At 41.8% G+C, this 21,352-nt stretch overlaps 1 protein-coding gene and 1 pseudogene across 6 annotated transcripts in view; both read left to right on the top strand.

The window, feature by feature from the left end:
* The window catches only part of LOC149222233 (chaperone protein dnaJ GFA2, mitochondrial-like), a 235,275-nt gene that overhangs the window by 95,062 nt on the left and 118,861 nt on the right, over positions 1 to 21,352 (top strand). The gene's annotated exons all lie outside the window — the stretch shown is intronic.
* On the top strand, positions 1,299 to 17,154 carry LOC149222235 (DNA topoisomerase 1 alpha pseudogene; annotated as a pseudogene).

Here is a 21,352-nt window from a genome sequence, read left to right as displayed (position 1 = left end):
CTATTTTACAATTTAAAGTCAACAAGCTATAAGTTTTGTTGCTTCAGTGGTATCAAAGCCATGCAGGTCTTTGAACATTATCCGCCGCACAATATGCCATTAAGTTTTTGCCCTGAATTCATTGAGCAGTGTAGTAAAATTCAAGAAGCATTTCAGTGACTAGAAAAATCATGTGCAGAAGTTACAACACGTCTAAAGGAAATCCATAATAAGGTAGATGATAACGACAATGAAGAAACGAAACAAGGTGAAGTAGGAGAAGAAGATTTTGATCAGAATGATGATAATGGAAATGAAGATGTAATAGATAATGATGAATATGAAAATGATAGAGATCAAGATGATGATCCAAATGAAGATGATGTGGATGAGGATTATGTAGGTCAGGAGGATGATTCAGATGAAAATGATGTTGATGAAGACTATGTAAGTCAAGATGATAATCCAGATGAAGATGTTGTGGATGAGGACTATCTTGAAAAACAAGATGAACAATATCATAACAATGAGGAAAATGCTGAAGAAGACGTTGATGATTCCGAAAATGGCAAACCTTTAAGTCATGAGGTGTCTATATTGGGAAAATGAGCTACAGAAAACACATTGGCCAGAGACTCAAAAACAAGTTGCAATTTGCTGCCTACTAGCAAACTTATTCAGCCTAAAGAATCTATGCAAACTAAGTCTGCCAAGTCTGAGAATGATTCAGATGATGATGTTCGCTTGCGTATGAGGGTTCAAGTAAAACAACCGACAAAACCACCCAATGAAGGTTCCCCTATGCGTGGTGTTGACTCCGAGGATGAGAAGCCTTTAGCATTAAGACACAAACCAAAATCTCCCAGTGAAAGTTCCCCCATGGATAATGATGACTTTGAAGATGAGAAACCTTTATGAACAAGAGACAATCTAAAACAAGCCAATAAAGGTTCCCTTATGGTTGTAAATAATGTAGCATTAAAGAACAAACCAAATGGATTGGTTAAGAAAGGCATAAATGGAAAAAATTAATCTGTTAAAATTGAAATTAATTCCAAGAAGAGACTTTCAAATCAGGGGGATAACAATCTAAGCTCTTCAGTCACCAAAAAGGCCAAGCCATCAGGGGTATCACCATAGCCCAAAGTGAAAGCAGAACCAGAGGTTAAGGCAGAGGTTGATGGATACAGTGATGATGAGGATGATATTCCTATTGCTCAGCGCATGAAGAAAGCTCAAATGCAAAGCCATCACCTCCTTTAGCAAAGCTACCTTCCTCAATCGAAAAAGTTGTCAAGGAAGAGAGAAAGGAGAAGATTATGACAGATTCCGATGATTATATTGATGATGAGGATGATATTCCAATTGCACAGTGCTTGAAGAAAAATGAATTGCCAAAGCCATCACCTTGTTTAGCAAAGCCATCACCTTCTATAGCAAAGCCAAAGGCTTTCAAGAAGAAGGTGCTGCTAGTTATGTTATGTTTCTAAACATGAATTTAGGTGAAACCAATTAAACAAACAGTGCAATAGTGGAAAATTAAAAACATTTAGTAAACACCCATGAAACACTGTAATACTAGAACTACTAAGACATATATTTATATTATGAAATATGAGAGCATGAGTACAATATATAAATGGAGTAGTGCACCTGGGCTTGTCTCAAGGACAAGTTGGACCAAATCCAGGTGGTAGAATAGCTTGAAAGATGGCTGTTCAACTGCTGCTCTACTATGCTCTGTGTTGTCCCAGTAAACTACTGATCTGCTGACTTTCGGCTTGCTGGAAAGTGCCCAAAAAATGCCTAGAAAATTTTGCCCTTTTAGCCTTAGACTCCTTGGACAAAACCCATGAAAACCGAGAAGGAAATTTCTCTGATTTTGACTTTGGATTTTTAGCCTCTTGGGAGCTGCTCTCCAGCTACATCTGCTGACTTTCGGCTTGTTGGAAAGTGCCCAAAAACTGCCTAGAAAATTCTGTTAGACTCCTTGGACAAAACCCAGAAGGGAATTTCTTTGGTTTTGACCAATGTTGTGAAAATCAGCGTTGGGATAAAATCGACAAGAGTTCGGAAAACTAAAAATTCGTAAAAATTGGGAAAATATTGGTAAAAATTGGCAAACATTGGCAAAATCAAGATATCATCAAAATATCAGTAAAAAACAGCAAACATCGGCTAGGCCGAAAAATCGTGATTTCGAGATAAAATCGAGATGTTCGCAAAACTGATTTTGACTTTGGCTTTTTGGCCTCTTGGGTGGCTAAATCAACCTCTGCGTATTTCTGGCTGCCCAGAAAACACGCAATCCGTTCCTCTGCGTGGCTGGCTGAGCTGTAAATCGCTGCTGGAAACTCTTGCAATCTCTGTGGAACAACCTCCCTAGGGCGGGCAAGGATGGTCCCCTGAAGTAGAGGTTGAATCTTCCCTGCATAAGACTCATGGCTAAACAGTCGGTAGACTCACCAAGCAACAGAGTGTACAAGAGTGAGTTTGTTTGTCAAATATTCAAAATGAAAACAAAATGAGAGTTTATCTCTCTTTATAACTCCTTGGGCTCCCTTAGCCTCTTGTGGGCCCCTCCATCCACCCATTCGATTTTTCCTCCAAGCATATCGAATGGCTAATTCGAACTCCTATGTGGGTGGACCCCACATTCCACTAGCAGCTAAATAAAGTCAATTTGACCCCGAAGTCCCTAAGTCGAAAGTGCGGGGCCCTCTTCCTTAGTAAAAAATGTGCAAAATTGTGTAGCAACACCCATGACTAATGTGTTTGAGAAGGGACATGACAGTCCTCCCCTCCCAAATGTTGCTGGCCCTCAAGCAACCTCAAAGCTGGGTGTTCCAAAATATGCTCACCCTCTTAGGTGGCATCCTCATTTGGCAAGTTCTTGCAATGCACCAAACATTGCTTGTCCTCAAGCAATGCCTGAACAAACACCCTCTCTGACTGTGGACCCCCACTATCACTGCAAACTTCACCAGGGTCCCAAATGTGCCATTGGATCGTCCTTGATCGTTGTACTATCCTATAGTGAAGGGGTTCCTTCATACCAGGATCCCAAGCCAACCTGATCAATGTGAAGCCCCCCCTGCTCCACTCATTATCTTGCTAGGTATGGGCATTAAAACCCCTGTGTCTATCACCAATAAGTAGAGCATCCCGACGATATAAAACTCTGCCCAAATCCTCATGAAGCTGCTCTACTGAATAGTCCATATCGTGCACTACAAGAGTAAACTCCTGAAGATGCAATCCAATCCAATCCTGGTGAAATTGAACCCTCGTCTACCCGGGCGGGCCGGGCCTCCCCTAATCTCCTCTTGTCGATCACCTTGCCACATTGGTGAAGTTCCCCACACCATTAATGAATCACTAAAACCAAATGGAAGATCTGCATGACCCTCCCCAGTAGAAACCAACTCACTTTTATGGGTAGTTGAAGTGCTCAACCTTGTCCCTGATCTCCTCCTGTCGATCACCCTGCCACACCGGTGAAGTTCCCCACACCATCAATGAATCACTAAAACCAAACGGAAGATCTGCATGACCCTCCCCTGTAGAAACCAACTCACTTCTACGGGTAGTTGAAGTGCTCAACCCTGTTATGCCAGAATCCCCTGCCCATCACAGAAGGAACCTATCCTGTTGACATTGTGACACTCTGGTCATGAATGACTGCCTAGCATGCTTGTACTAGAACCTCCTCTCCCATAACTCTCAACCATAATCTATGCGATCAATCTTGCCAAAGTGACTCAACAGTGCCAGCGCCTATCACTCCATGGCTAACCCAAATCATGAGCAACAATCTGCCTTGTCCTATAGTGAGGAGTTCGATGATCGCCCATGTGTCCGCCTGTGAACGAACCAGTGCGCTTGTTATCAGTCACCGAGGAGTGGAGTATCCCACCAATCCATTGGATCCATGGATCCGATAACCATATTGGAAGTCCACAATCCTCAATCCTCTCTGTCTGTCGATGTGATATGCTGCTATTTGTTGGGACCCCTTTGTGCCCCGTATCTGCCTCCTGTAGGTATCCAATAGGTAGGCACTGAGCATCAAGAACCGTGCTGCAAATATCCAATTGTTATGTTCTTGCCAAATCACACAGTGAGATTTGCTATCCTAGCTCCTGATGATGTGCTTGGGTACTACGAGAAGCCTAGGCATCATCCTGCCAACAAGGACTACTGTCCTCTGCACCTCATGCTTCCCTAACGCCCCAAGCTGTCTAACTGAAAAAGCACCATGTAACTCCCTCTCGGTCACCTCCCCAAGTGTGAACCTCGGGGTGGAACATATGCTACCTCAACAGTCAACCATGCCATCCCTAAGTCTGTAACCGTCAACTCGTGCACCTACCAAGTGTCTCAATTGGAGAGTCTACTCTCGGCCCATGATACATGGTGTCTCATCCAAGTGCCTAGGGTGAGTCCCCCATGCCGTGTTCCCTGAATGGAGAGTGTCAAAAGTGAAACAACCAAACTATCTATGATTGTAAGCAACACTGGAGGATGATGGGTGGGTATGTTCCAAAGATTATGATCAAGAGTCTCTCGGAATGCTCAAGAGTAATACTACAGACGACCCTCTCTTCGCCTTGGATCTGCTGAGAACTCCCTCGAGGCCCTGCCTCCACTAAACATGTTGTCCCCAAATGCTCGACAATGTCCGCATCGATCCTAAGTGAGTTGCGTCCAATGGTACACCTACTATCCTTGTCCATAAGTCTCCCTGGAGGCAAAGCTCCAAGTGCCCGTTGCACCTCATCATGTGTCACTGCATACCACCAAGTACCACCACACTCCATGAAATGCCACTGTATGCCACAACCTATCCCTGTACAACACTGGATACCCTTGACTACGGCTATACCATCTTGTACCCTCCTGTGTCCTGCCTGTGTCATTGCACCTGTCACTCCCCGCACGTCCTCAATGCGATGCGAGTCACTCCTCCTACCCCATAGTGTAAACCAACATGCTATGGTAACCAACATGCTATGGTATACCACCATGTATCTCCATGCTCCTCTGCAGATCACTGCTCCTCGCTACATAGCACTGCACACCACTGGGTGCTATGGCCTAGGATTGCATTTGTATGCATCAGAGCACATCCCTCTATATAACACTGAACGCTACGACATGACTCTGTGTAGTCTTGTGTCCTACTATCATACCACCCTGTAACATATGGTATCCTGCATGTGCCAAAATGTCCGCCACTTTGATAGTAACCCCATCATGACACACATCATGTCCCCTCATCCTTCGCGGTAGACCTGAGCACCCTAACTCCACTCCTGCTAGGGGGGATATCTCTGCTGTGCCAATCGTCTATGACCCCTGAGTCCTAAACCTCAGTGGGAGAACATCGTCTCCATACAATATCCGGTCTGGTGACCTACCCATGCCACCTCCTCGAACCAACTCCTGCCAGAGAATGTTAATTATCCTGTGCCCCCATGCGCAACCAACATGCCAAAACAACCAATGGATTTTGCTCACAAACCACTTGTCCACTAGCGTCAATTGGAGCTCCCCTAAGGAATACATGCGCTCAGGCTTGGGGTTGACTACATCATCAATGCCACAGCCATCTTGCATGTTTGATATCGGATAGGAAGCCTCGCCTGGATCCCAATGTCAACTTGGGCCTCTAATACCCTCAATGTCTGAGAGCTCCCACTGAGATTTACTCTGAACTACGACTCATCTCCATGAGTCTAGCCCACTCCATTGGGTATCAACTCAAAATATCTCGCCATCCAACCCCAAGACAGAGACCGAATGCACAAACTCTAGCACATAGAACAAGCTCGACATTCGGATGTTGCATCTTGTGCAACTCTGATGGTCTCATCCCATTGCCTAGGTCAACACATGAGATCTGACTAGGTAGCTCTATCTCTCTCTCTCCAATGGGCAAAGGTGACCCAACAATGTTGCTAACCTGGTCATCCCCTTTGGTATGTCTAGACAGCTCTGCCTCTCTCAATCCAATTTGTAAGGATGGGCTATTAGCGCTGTAGATTCTATCAGTGTGCCTCTCAAGCGAACTGTGTTGAAATCCCAATGTGTGGTCTCTATGCTGCCCCACATCAATGGCTAGCCCAAGGGATGGTTGCACATCCTCCTCCATCACGGGTTCGATATGAGCCTTCGATTGCTCCTCCATAGACAACCCAATATGCACGATATGCTCACTAGTCAGCTGTAGGTGACTGTTGTTTGGCAACTCCGTCATAGATCTGGAGGCCTCTGTACCTATCGACTCCTCAAGAACAATGGAGCTGTCTTCCGGCACCTCACCAACCTGTGGTGCATTGTTTGCACATGAGAACTCGGTCACTACCACAAATACCTCATCAATGGATGACGCCTCATCAATGGGTGTATGTTCAACCATATCTTTGCCAACCATGGCCCCTTCAACTACTCTTTCATCTTTTTTCTTAATACTTCTCATCATCGCTACAAATTCCCACTGAATCTCCATTGGTTTGTGCATACCCCTTACTTCATAGAATTCACAGAAAGAGAGGGACGCCTGAATTCCATGACCCAATGATTGGTATGCCCTCCATTTTCTCCCCAATAACTCCCCATAAGTTGTAATCAAGTCCGGATTCCCAAACGAGGAATGAATCAACTTCTTCCCCACATCAATCATCATTTGTTGTATCCTCACCACCTCATTCCAGGTGACTGCCATGTTGTTTGATTCTAATCTTTCCCATAGGATGAGCCAAGATTATGGCTTTGATACGATTGTAATGTTCCTAAACAAGAATTTAAGTGATAAATTAATTAAACAAATAGTGCAATAGTGGAAAATTAAAAACATTTAGTGAACACCCATGAAACATTGTAATACTGGAACTGCTACGTCATATATTATGAAATATGAGAGCATGAGTACAATATATAAATGGAGTAGTGCACCTGGGCTTGTCTCAAGGACAAGCTGGACCAGACCCAGGTGGTAGAATAGCTTGAAAGATGGCTGTTCAATTGCTGCCCTACTATGCTCTGTGTTGTCCCAGTAAACTACTGATCTGTTGACTTTTGTCCTGCTGGAAAGTGCCAAAAATTGCCCAAATTTTTTTGCCCTTTTAGCCTTAGACTCCTTGGACAAAACATAGAAAACCCCAGAAAAACCCAGAAGGGAATTTATCTGATTTTGACTTTGGATTTTCGGCCTCTTGGGAGCTGCTCTCCGGCTCAATGTTTTAAAACTCTGACTCCGATTCGGAAACGGTTGAGGGTCGACTCCGACTCAGTATTGACTCGGCCGGTTTGATTTCAATGACTCGGTCGTTGTAAAAAATACATTAAATATTTTTTTTTTTATAAAAACATAATTTTAAAGATTTTCATTCATGTTTCCAAACACAAAGCTTTAGAATATAGAGAGAATACAACATATGATCAAAGTAGGCTCATGAATATATCCATTATATCAAAATGGCACCCAGTGCATTGTCCAATACAAAGTTCATACTTAGCCACCAATGCCAGGATTCTTTTCTGCCTTAGCCTAAGGACAATCACTAGACAACAACAACAATAATACCAATTCTTTGCCCCTAATGAAGTCTTAAAACCCTCGATTGAATTCTGGTCAAGGTCCATAACAATCAGAGGTAAATATTTATTTATTAGTCTATTGCTAGAATGTTTGCCTTTTTAAAAACATTGTATGGCTCAATGCATTGTTTCAGTTTTCTAATTCATGCCACTAGGATAACAATACTTCGGCCTTGTAATTTTCAAAATTTTCTCACAGTGATAGATTACTTTAGGGCTATAAATATGCAATAAACAACAACCCAACCATTGATATGTAGGAGGCGGAACAACTTTTGACAAATGTGCTTCAGGATTTTTGTCAAAGACCCCAGTGGACCGAGTTGTTATTAAGCTGGCTGAGTCATTACCGAGTTGGTCGAGTTGTTACCGAGTCGACTGAGTCACTAACTGGCTCTGTAATAACTAGGACAGTCGTTTCGTTTCGGTCGCCGAGCTGACTCGGCCAAGCATTGGCTTGGTTTGACTCGGCCGAGTCGAAGTCAACTCGACCGCGACATCTGCTGACTTTCGGCCGGCTGGAAAGTGCCCAAAATCTGCCCAGAAAATTCTTCCCTTTAAGCCTTAGACTCCTTGGACAAAACCCAGAAAAACCCAGAAGGGAATTTATCTGATTTTGATTTTGGATTTTCGGCCTCTTGGGAGCTGTGCTTCAGCTACATCTGCTGACTTTCGGCCTGCTGGAAAGTGCCCAAAAACTTCCCAAAAAATTCTTCCCTTTTAGCCTTAGACTCCTTGGACAAAACCCAGAAAAATCCAGAAGGGAATTTTTCTGATTTTGAGTTTGGATTTTCGGCCTCTTGGGAGTTGCTCTCCAACTACATCTGCTAACTTTCAGCCTGCTGGAAAGTGCCCAGAAAATTCTTTCCTTTTAGCCTTAGACTCCTTGGACAAAACCCAGAAGGAAATTTCTCTGATTTTGACTTTGGATTTTCAGCCTCTTGGGTGCCTAAATCAACCTCTGCATATTTCTGGCTGCCTAGAAAACACGCAGTCCCTTCCTCTACGTGGCTGGCTGAGCTGTGAATCGCTACTGGAAACTCCTACAATCTTTGTGGAACAGCCTGCCTAGGGCGGGCACGGATGGTCCCCCGAAGTAGAGGTTGAATCTTCCCTGCGGAAGACTCGTGGCTAAACAGTTGGTAGACTCACTAAGTAGCAGAGCGTACAAGAGTGAGTTTGTTTGTCAAATATTCAGAATGAAAACAAAATGAGAGCCGATCTCTCTTTATAACTCCTTGGGCTCCCTTAGGCTCATGTGGGCCCCTCCATCCACCCCTTCGATTTTCCCTCCAAGCATATTGAATGGTTAATTCGAACCCCTATGTGGGTGGCCCCCGCATTCCACTAGCAGCTAAATAAAGTCTATTTGGCCCCAAAGTCTTTAAGTCGAAAGTGTGGGGCCCTCTTCCTTAGTCAAAAATGTGCAAAATTGTGTAGCAACACCCTGTTACTAATGTGTTTGAGAAGGGACATGACAAGTTAAGAGCATAACAAGCTGTGCAAAAAAGTTGAGAGGGGGGAAATTGCCTCCTGGATCTAGAGAAGGTTAGAAGTGGACAACTTTGTAGCACAATGGAGTGATTTTCCCTCCACTTTACAAGCCTCATGGAGTTAAGCTGCTTTACAATGACAAACCAGTTGATCTAACTCCTTAAGAGGAGGAAGTTGCCAATATGTATGCTGTCATGAAGGATGTTGACTATGCAACAAAGCCAAAATTCATAGAGAACTTTTGGCATGATTGGAAGAAAATTCTTAGGCCAAAGCATGTTATTCAAAAGTTTGAACTCTGCGATTTTACAACTATTTATGATTGGCATCTCAGGGAAAAAGAGAAGAAGAAACAAATGAGTGTAGAAGAAAAGAAAGCTTTGAAAGAAGAAAAGCTAAAGCAAGAGGAAAAATACACATGGGCAGTTATTGATGGAGTGAAAGAGAAGGTTGGTAGTTTCAGAGTTGAGGTCCCACGATTATTTTGTGGCCATGGAGAGCATCCTAAGATGGGTAAAACGAAGAAGAGAATTTATCCAGAGGATATTATAATTAATATCGAGTCTAAGGCTTCGATCCTGGAGTGTACAATTCTTGGCCACAGGTGGAAAGAGGTTAGAAATGATAACTCTATCACCTCGTTGGATTCTTGGAATGACCCAATCAATCCAAAAGAATTCAAATATGTATTCTTAGCTGTGAGTAGTTCTTTGAAAGATCAAAATGACAAGGAGAGTTACGAGAAAGAAAGAATGTTGAAGGAGTACATAGATAACATTTGAGAAACATATACAAGACATTTTAAAGCAAAGGATGAAACCAAGAGACAAATTGTTGTGGCAATTTACCCTATTGATAGGCTTGCTCTGAGAGCTGGCAATGAGAAGGATGACGATGAGGCTGATACAGTTGGTTGTTGCACATTAAAAGTGAAGAATGTGCAATTACTTGAACCAAAATTTCTACAGTTTGACTTCCTAGGTAAGGATTCAATTCGGTACTTTAACACAGTTGAGGTAGATGAATGAGTCTACTAGGCGATTGGTGATTTCAAAAAGGGTAAAAGTGGTGGGGATGACTTGTTTGATAACCTTGACACAAGCAAGCTAAATGCTCATCTTAAGGAAATTATGCTTGGCCTTACAACAAAAGTCTTCCACACATATAATGCATCTATCACATTTGATAGGTTGCTTCAGGATACAATTGGTAGCATTGCACCAAAGAAGGTTGCGGATTATCAATGTGCAAACAAGGAGGTAGCAACTTTGTGTAACCATCAACGATCTGTCTCAAAGTCACATGGTGCTCAAATGGAAAGAAATAAAGGGATGAATGACATTGATTCATCTCCTTCAATGTCAAGGAAGCTTTTTGTGAGAGAATAAATTAATCATGACATCATTGCTTTAGCTACAAAGAACCCTGAACAATTGTTCAACTTTTCTGTTCCTTCACCAGAGTTTGATGTTAAAAAGTCAGAGGAGGATCAATCTCATACTCCAACACATTCAGCTGTGCCCATACACTCTGTGCTCCCTGTCGTCTTACTTGTCCAAGCAATTAGATAAGCTAAGCTATCAGTGACGTTGAGTTACAAAACACAAGATGAAGAAAATTGTCTGGAATATAGCTTCGAGGACAAAGCTTTTGAAGGAAGGGGCAATGTTACGAATATAAATTACATAAAATAAAATGAATATAAATAAATATAAATAATAAATAAGGAAATTGTGATTATCTTAAATAGTCGTTAGTTAAGTGAAAAGGCATGTCTAAAAGACATGCCCAATTAAGGAAGGCCACTTGCCTCGATATATAAGTAGGGCCTCATTGTAACATTCAACATCTTGTATATTTTATATATATTAAAAAAATATTATTACAAATACCTTTTGAGTATTTTACAACTTAAAGTCAACAAGCTATAAGTTTTGTTGCTTTAGTACCCCTATAACCTCACACCATCTCCACTAAGTCACTGCAATCCATATCCTATTGTACCCTACAAATATCTGAGTATCTGCTTTGCTGCAACCTAGTGAACCTCCCTCGATTCTGCTATGAACTAGCTATTGAACCTCCCTCGATGCCAGGTAATGCATCAACCCGATATCCTTCATCTAAAATCTGACGCTAGATACAAATTGCTACCTGCAATCGATCCCTTCGCACTTGTGAGAATGAGTTCGTCCACATACAACACCAAATTGAGGGTCTCATATTCAACCAACAAGAAGTATAGGTTGATCTGCCTCACTCTTGGCGAAGCATATGCCTTGCAGATATCTATCAATCATGGTATACTAGGCCATGGGTGCCTGTTTGAGTCCTTACAAGGCTTTCTTAAGCCTGCATACATGTGTCTCTATTTCATGGACTTCAAAACCTTGTGGTTGCTTGATGTAGGCTTTTTTCTCAATGATGTCGTCGAGGAAGGTGGTCTTCACATCCCATCTTAGAAGCTACTTAGAGAATTGCTCAAATAGCTATAGGAGAAAAAGCCTCCCTGTAGTCTACTCCCTCTTTCTGAGGTAACCCGCGAGCCATTTACTGCATGCTTTACCTTGTAAAGCCACTTGGAAGTCACACCTGACTTCCCCTTTGGTCTCGACACAATCTCCCAAACATCATTCTTCATGATGGAGTTGTGCTCCTCCACTATGACATCTCTTCACACTTGTTGGCTGGCTGCTTCCTCAATGCTGGAAGGCTTTGAGTCCATTATATTGGTCATCAGATCCATGTATGTCGGAAACTTCCACAGAGGTTTGCTCTCCTTGAAAGTGGTCTTGGGAGGCTCAACATGCTCTTGAGCATCCAACAAGGTTTTCTTCGCCCACTTAGGCCTCCTAACTGATGTCGAAGGAGTTGGCTGCTCCTCTTGCGCTGAAGGCTGGCTATCTCTGCTACTCCTCCTTTGGTTCCTCCTCATGAGACCCCTTTGCAATTATTGGCAGGTCATGATATTTCCAAGATGCCAAGTTCTCCTCGAACTCGACATCTCGCTCAACACTATCTTTCACTAAGAAAGACTCTATAAGCCATTGGATCCTCGCTGTATCCCACCAAAATGCCCCTCTGACCTAAGGGCCACAACTTTATCCTTTTTTCCACAAGTATGTGGATGTAGACTAGACAACTAAATATCTTGATATGTCTTATCTCAAGCATCTTGCTCGTGAATACTTCCTTCAGTGTCTTATACTCTAGAATCTGGTTTGGGTTCTTGTTCTGCAAATACACAAATATGTTGCATGCCTCGGCCCACAAAAACATTGACAAACTCTGATCATGGATCACGAGCTTCACTTGCATTGATGATAGACCAATTCTTCCTCTGTGCAACCCCTTTTTGCTGTGGGTTGCCGGCCACTGTCTTCTCTCTCTTGATCCCTGCCTCCTTGCAGAAATCTGTGAACTCATTAGAGTTGCGTTCAGTCCCATTGTTTGTCCTCAACACCTTGATCTGCCTCCCTATCATGTTCTCCACTTGAGCTTTGAAAACTTTGAAATGATTGAAGACATCACGCTTGGTCTTCATGAAGTAGATCCAGATCTTCTTGGAAAAGTCATCAGTGAAGGTCACATAGTAAGATGCGCCCTTTACTGAAGACATTGACATAGGCCTTGCTAACTTAGAATGGTATAATTCTAAAATGCCTTTGGATCAGGTCTCACTGCTAGGGAAAGATGCCTTGACATTCTTGCCAAGTGCACATCCTCCGCACACCCCTTGCTAGTCTTTATTGAGGTTTGGAAGCCCAGTTACCATTCGTCTCAACAATGATAGAGCTCTATGATGGAGATGACCTATGTAGCATGGGTTCACGAACCTGGAGGTGGGGTTCACAAACCGGTCCCGAGTTCTCATCTCCACGAACTGAGTGCTCGAGCGGTTACTTCCTAGATGAACACAAACAAACCCGGTACTTCCCATAAGAACTCAATACTCAGTTGCTTTGGGCTGGGTTCTTTTGGGTAAACGGGTTTGTCGAACCTTGAAATTCGGTGCGTGAACCCCAAAAATGGGTGCATGGGGAGTTCTTGAGTGGCACGCGACAAGGAAATTTGACTTTTTATAAAACAAAAGAAAATTTTAATACTTATCTTGATTACTCTTATACTAAGAATATGCACGTTTATGTTGATTACTGTCTACCTTGCTGATCTGTGGACTCTCTTTTATGCCAAGCAGTGTGCAATGCCATATCCTAGTTCACTGGGAGTTGAATGGATTTAATTTCTGTTGTATTTTAGCGTTCTTTTCCGTCTGTTGGGTAAGGCCCGGGGATCAGAATGCTGCACTTAATCACTACCAAGAATCTTGCCAATACATCAATCTGAGAATGTACGCTTCAGATGCAGCAGTCTACACCTAACTTTTGGAAGAATTGTCAATGTTATGTTTTTGGCAATTCTTTATCATGTAATGTAAATAAAGGAGGACTGCTTATTTACTTTGAAAGAACCTTACTGCTATTGTTTTTCAGCATGTTATTTTTCTACACATCATCTAACATCTAGCTGCCATCATGGAAATTCCTTAGGGCAAATTTTGAATGTAGTATGGCAATGGACATATCCTTATGATTCTAATATATATTATCATGATTCACATGCATATGTAAATTCAAAATTGCAATTTCCACTTGATATCAAATTTTAAAAGTGAATGTTCATGTTTAAGTCTTTAAATGATTTATTTTTCTTGTTGTAAGTTGGAAGATTTCAAAATCCATATACAATATAATTTATAAAATTTATAATATATATAAATTATAATATACACTCAACAAACCCGCATATCCTTCTTCAAAAAGTGATGCACCCCTCCCTGTACCCATCCGCGAACCCAAATTTCCTGGCAACATAGGAGATGTCCCATCATCTTGTGCTAAAGTTTGCAAATGCTTTCACTGGTGCGCTCTAGTGCTTGAGCAGGTTGACCTTGAAGTCTATACAGGTTCCCCTCTCAGACTCCAATCCTCACTGTAGTCTTTGGACTGCCTCCCTTTGGGCAGATGAACACTTGCCCCCTTTGGAAAACCTCATAAGCTTTGTCCTCCATCACTGACATGGACAAAAGGTTATTTTTTGGGCCAGGTACATAGAGTACCTCCTACGCATCAAAGGACCTTCCTGACTCAAGTTGGAACTGCATTGCCCCCTCTCCCTTCACTGCATACTTGTCATCATCGCCAAGCTCAATATGGATCCTTGAGTCATTCTCCGCAAGATGACCGAATAGTTCTCTAGCCTTTGTCATGTGGAGGGAGGCGCACTATCCAAGTACCAGGCGGTTCTAGCAATGGTGCTGGTAGAAGGGAAAGACACAAGTGAAAAGTCACTCTCAAACTTTGAAGCAAGCTTGCTCAACTGTCTCTGCTGTCGCTGCAATTGTCTGCAGATCACTAAATTTGATTTGGAGGCCATCACCATGAGATTCTCCTCATCATGCCAATTATGTTGATATGTGGAGTGCGATGAGAGCCCTCACGATTTGAGAGATATGCCTAGTCAAAGACAGTGCACCTTCATTTTGGTCAAAAACCCCAAAGTGCGATGACATGGCAATTTATCATTGGTTCATGGGCTTAGAAGAATTTCACCTTGGTTGGAAGAATTATTATTTTTATGATTAAGGGAATTTCATAACATTGTGGAGGGTGTCAAAATTATTTTGAAATTAAAAGATAATTTTGGCTCCATTCAAAATACAAGTCGACCAAAAATAAACAAATGGAGTTTTGGCTTCCAAAAGAATTCAAAGTTCAATTTTTCTAAAATTATATTTTCCCTCCTAATGATCATCAAGTCAGCTCCATGGAACCCTTCCTCAATCTCTATATAAGGGAGACATTCAACTTTCATTTAAAATCGAAAAAACAAGCAATATCCTCTGTGGTCTTGTGGAGAAACGAAGAGGCATTTTGTTGGGTTAATTATTTTTTATAATTTGCAAAAGGATATTCGCTGGGTTAACATGTTCATTTGAGATCTCCTCAAGGATATTTTCGGTCCTTGTGGAGGACTGCTTGGTTAGACCAGAAGCTTTTCAGGAGTTTTGCACTTGTTTTTTGTATTAGTATGGGATTCATTTGGATTTTATCCTCCATCTCTGGTTTTGGCCCTCTTTAGGGCAATAATTTTGAGTATAAGTCCTTTATTTCATTTATTTTTATAGCTCTTCAAGGATTAGCAAAGAAGCTAGAGTGAAGTTCTTTCATATTCAATTAAGATCTGAAGCAAGGGCATGATTTGTCAATGGTTTTTCTCCTTCTGGAATGCGCTGCGGCCAAGACCAGAACTTTCGAAGTCTGAAGTTAGGGTATAACAGATTTTGTGTGACTCCTGGCAACCTCATATTTGAATATTTCAGACTTCTTTTGAAACTGTCTGAACTTTGAAGCATGTCTATTAGGGTAGTTATGAGTGAGAAAGTGCTAGCTCTCTGCAACCAAGGACTATGGCATTTACTGTGGCATGCAAGTGCTTGTTTCTGGGTACAACATTGTATGTTCCGGACTCTTTAAAGTAGATATCAGTGCACAAAATGAGCGAGTTGAATTTGTATCCAAGGCAAGTTCTTTAAATAACAACCAAAACAAGAGTTCTTTAGCTGTGGACAATTTCGGCCTGGTATAAGGCCCAAGAAGTTACAATGGTATGTTTCATATTCTATCCTGATCTAGACTGTTCTTAAAGGGTCTCGTTGTGGTTCCTTTCCTAGGTTGCCTGTCAAATGTACATTTGGAGTTGAGACATTCGGCCTAGAGGAACTTTTGAGACTTCATGTTGATCTTGCTGTCTTGAAGCCTTGATAGTTACAACACCTGTGATATATATATGTATATATATATATATATATATATATATATATATATATGTTAAACACACATGGTAGGCACAAGAGATATGAAAGATAAATCATGCAGTACAATTTTTATTAACAGGAGATATACATTTATAGTACATTATGTGACTCTTGGGTTTCAGATCCCAAGGTCTCTTGGACTGCTTTGGTCTATTCGGCTTCCACACTAACCCATTAGGATTAGGTGTCCAACATTCCCCCCCTTAATCCGAAGGGTTATGTATGAGTCCAAGAAGAAAGCTGTAATACAAAATGTGCAAAAAATGCATGGCAGCACTAGGCTGAATGTGCTCTATGAAATGTTGGTATAAAGGGCGGTGGTTTAAGGATGACCACCAACACTGGAACGCTTAGTGCAGTTCCCGGAACTCTTCCAAAACTGGCAAGAAACTGAAGTTTTCTGCTAGAGGAAGTGATCCTATTGTTTTAAAGAGGGAAACCTTCAACCATAAAAGGGAGGTCTCACCCCGCATAAAAGGTAAAACTTCAAACTAAAAAGGGAAGTCTCAACCTGTGATGGTTTAAGGATAACCAACAACTCTGGGATGCTTAATGCAATCCCTGGAACTCTCCCAAAACTGGCAAGAAGCTGGAGTCTTCTGCTAGAGGAAGTGTTCTTAATCTGTGATGGTTTAAGGATGACCAACAACTCTGCAATTCCTGGAATTCTTCCAAAACTGGCAAGAAGCTGGAGTCTTCTGCTAGAGGAAGTGTCCCAGATTGCCAACTGAAGGCATGTTCAGGGGCATCTTTGTCTCTGGCTACAACTTTGAAACTGGTGTGGCAGGTTGTGGCTCAGGCTTGCTTGATGTGGCTTTGAAGCTTGTAGATGACCATCATTTCCCCCCTGTCAGATACAAGGTAAGATGATGGAGGAAACTCAACTGCAAGACTGTTCAATATTCTGGAACAAGTTCTGACATGTGTTTGGAATATCTTCTTGGCTGTTGATGCCCATTGCCAAGAAGCGATCCATCCAAGATGAATCTTTGTTCTTGCAGGACGTTTATTTCTGAAGCATCTGTGTGAGGAATGACTGGTTTTATGACAGTGCTTACATGGATGAAGATCAAAACAGTGATCTTTCAGATGGCCAACTCGGTCACAGTGTTGGCATTTCACAATCTGTTGTTGTTGTTGTTGCTGTTGTTGTAGAAGAGGGGCAGAGTCTGGAACAGCTGAAGCTGAACTGTCATGAATGAATCCAGCACTCTGAAACTGAATGGGCTTGACATAGTCTGGAATATGAAAGGACAAGTCCTTGTCATATCCAAGACCAGTTCTGTGCTTGTTGTGGACAAGTTGTTCCCAAGGTCTGATGATGGGCTTGGGAAGTGCAGATTGAGTTTCTGCATCTGCATGTTCAACTGCTGCTTTATTTGAATAAACTGTAACATTATTAACATGCTGCTGATGGGTGGTTGTCTCAATGTTCTGAACAAAAACAGGTTCAGAATGGTGTCTATTTTGATGTAGCTCTTCTTGCTGTAGCTGTGATTCAAGCTGCAAAAAATCGATCTTTCCCTGTGCATTTTGTAGACATGTCTGAATTTTTGAGAGAGATCCTATGCTGATTTGTAATGTGTCATCAACAGTAGATTGTAAAAGAGTTTTCATGAACTCTAATACTTCATTGATTCTGGCCATTTATGCGTTAAAAACTGATCAAAACTACTACTTAATGCAGAAAAGTAATACCCACTCACAGTACACAGCAATATCCTTTATAAATGTCAGCAAATGATCAGTGTGCAATATAAAGGATTACAATCAGCTCACCAAAATCTTTATGCAGCAGTGGAATCAAGGAATCAATGCACTATAATGAGTTTTAAATACAATGCCACAATTGGGGCAGCAACAATTGCAAACTTGCTTGGATCCTTCAAATACTAGAAAGAGCTGTCACAGTAGGAATACCAACAGTAAATTTCTCTATTAGATCATCCTCTGTGAGATCAAGAACTTCAGGATCCATTGTTGTATACATAGGTCTTCAATTCAATGTTTCATACATAGTCAACGCTAAACACAGAGAGGGTACGTTGCAGGCTATTGTTTCAATGCTTCCAGTAGCAAGAATGTTTATAATTTCATCGCCGGACGTAGATGGAGGTGGACAACTTCACCATTAATGCTTGATGTTGAAGGATTGGAATCTTTTGCCGCTACAGCCAGGGAACACACTAAAATGTCAGAACATCCTACTTCTCTTCATCAAAATATTCAAGCTGAAAGAGTCCCATTGTTGGGATCAATATCTGCAACAGTTGCACAATCACTAATTCACAAAGTTGAAGAAATAGTGCCACCCAGATTAGTTAGTTTTCTAATAAGGGAACAAGACGAATTTTCAAGATCTTTGCCATCAGCTGTCAATATCAGAGCTGCCAGGTCTCTACCACTAGCACCAAGAACTAATAGATCAGATTCAACCAATACTCAGTGTAACTCGCAGTTCAACGATTTTCTGGACAACTAAGACCACCTTTCAAGGCACATTATACTTGTGGGTTCTCTTCTTCACAAGCATTTTATGTCCTCAAATAGCCATGGTCAGAGTAGGACTATAGACTATCGGTTTTGAAGCTCGCAATCTGGAGATCCGACTGGAATTCATGTCACACATGGTACACATAAGTCACATGTACACTCAAAGCAAGAGGCAGAGTTGCTAGCAGCATATAAGCCAGTAAACAATGCGACATATTTGATAGCCAATTTGAATCGAATAGAAGAGGTGACTCATGATGCTGTAGAGTCTTTTTAAGAACACAAATCGCATAGTCCTATATTATGAAGACATGTATAGACCGCCGCCTTCGATCACAAAACAATAAACAAATTGACCGACTGACTGGAGTTATTGAATTAAAGTGCACGCAACTCGAAACTTCAAACTCCCCTTCTCGCTCCTCCTCCTCAACATGCGGATGCCACTTTTTAGCCCTTTTCCGAATTAAATACTAATGGGCTTCCAATCTCGGAGAATTGAACCTTCTCTTGGAAAAACAACAATTACCAAAATCTGTTAAACACGCACAACCTTCAACGCTCAATTACATGGAAATTTTCACGGAAACCAGCTCAATGCATATCATACAACCTTCACAGGTCACTAGTTCCATCAATAATATATTCACGCTGCTTTAAACCTCAACGCAGGAGGCTAAGACAACGCACATGATGCAGACTCACGCTCAAGCAGAATTAGCACAACATTGAAAGGAGCCAACACACAATTTCATTCAATCGCAGAGTCACTAGAGTTTTGACCAGCGTTCAAGAATCTAGCGTTCTTTGGGATACAATTTGTAGCGATAGGTGCAATGAGGAACTTCTTCATTCTTTCTAAGGAAATCAATAACAAATGAGTAATTGTTGCTTAAACGTACAACAAAATTACAAGCAGCATTTGAACAGGCATGATACGATAAACTAAATTAGCCATGAAATTTCCGCCAGAAAATGACTAAATATTCGGATTTGGAGGCAATAAATAGTTTGTAAATAGTTACAGTATCCTTCAATCTTCTGCAAAAGGCATCTATATGCAGGAGGCGCCACAGGACTCGATCTTGACACCTGTTCGAAGCTCGAGAGAAAACCAGTAGATTGGTATCGATGGATTGTAGATTACATTGATTTTCGGCCGAGAGAATGGGTTTATCTAAACTGTGGGATGCCCGGACAGTGGGTGGCCCTTTCTGCAAGCAAGCTTTGGTGCGATGTGCGTTCGTTATGCTCCCCCCTGTGATCGAACCTTCCGAGAGCAAGAGTCTCGGAAACAACCATAGAGTCGTCCCTGGAGGCTTCCAACTTTAAACACGGATAGATGCTTTGACCTTCTACAGCCCCGAGACTAAATTGCACGCCGGCTAACACTGAGACGCGAGAAACAAAATATTGTGGCTTGGATAAAAAAAATACCTTAAAGATTGGTCTTCCAGTGGTCCCTGGCATACGCGGATCCCATATTCGAAGCACAGAATCAGCCCCGCCTGCAGCAATTAGTGAAGAGCCTTCACCACCGATACTCAGACAATGCAGTGCTTTCCGGCAACCCACTGTCAATGAATTAACGCCAGTTTCAACATCCCAACTCATGGAAATGACTTCGTTCTCAAGGGATCGGAGCTCTTTGAGGGTTCATCAGAGCGATGCAAGCAAAGCATAACTGGAAAGCTGATGAACTCCAAGCATTCCTCAGAAGGACCGCTGCCAGTTAGATTTCAAGACGCAGTTTCTTCCACCAACAAATCTCTAGTAGTCCACAAACAAAGAGTGAACAACGTGGAAGAAAGAAAAGTAGAGAGAACCAATTCTCGGGAGCACATCTGCGATGGCCAAGGACCTCCACTCAAATTTCAGGGCGCTCAGAAAATTACCACAAACATCAGGCGCAATTTAACAGGGGATCATCCTAATCCATCAGGGCCAGGGACAGTTACTCAGAAAATTGGTACAAACATCAGACACGATATATCAGAGGAGCATCATAATCCATCAGGGCCAGGCAGGGGCGTTTCAATGGAATGAAAAGAGCAGCACAACGTTTCATTAATGTCAGAACAATGTACAGTAATGTCACTAGCGTTTAGTAATGAGGTGTAGTAAAAATGGAATGCGCAGAGGTCGACAGGCGTTTCTGAGGCAGAGTCCGAGGTCAGGTAACGCAGAGCATTAATATTCAACAACCATTCAATAATGATACCAACGCAGCGTTAATATGATATGGACAACGTTCAAATGGAAACGCATTCAAAAATGTTATGAAACAACGTTAAACCGATATGGACAGATGTGCAACAGCAGCAGCTAATTATATGGAGGAGCAGCACAGGGATTGTCAGGGAATAATGGTAAATCGCAGCACTGTTATACCAGTGCGCAGACTCTGATAGGCTGCAGGTAGGAATACAATGCCTAGTTGCAGATCTGATGCGCTCAGCTAAAATAAATGGTCAGGTAATGAAGGCTAGGCCAGCATTATTCAAGGCAGCTCAAACCAGTTGCTAAACCATGAGAAAACTACACAGGCCACACATCATGGCTCCGATACCATGTGTGTTTACAAGAGATATGAAAGATAAATCATGCAATACAATTTTTATTAACAGGAGATATACATTTATAGTACATTATGTGACTCTTGGGTTTCAGATCCCAAGGTCTCTTGGACTGCTTTGGTCTATTCGGCTTCCACACTAACCCATTAGGATTAGGTGTCCAACAATATATATATATATATATATATATATATATATATATATATTGTGACTCTTGACAATGGTTTAATGACTTCAACCTACTGTCCTGTACACTTTGAAAATAAAGACATGCATAAAACCCTTGTAGAAGAGTTCGATCACTTTTGGAGCTGCATTGAAATTGAACAAA

Source organism: Pinus tabuliformis, chromosome Q (assembly GCF_031772625.1).
Source record: "Pinus tabuliformis cultivar Carrire ecotype Pingquan chromosome Q, CPIR1, whole genome shotgun sequence".
NCBI classification, from domain to species: Eukaryota; Viridiplantae; Streptophyta; class Pinopsida; order Pinales; family Pinaceae; genus Pinus; species Pinus tabuliformis.
Note: the sequence above shows the minus strand (reverse complement) of the source record. Positions and strands in the feature narration are given on the sequence as shown.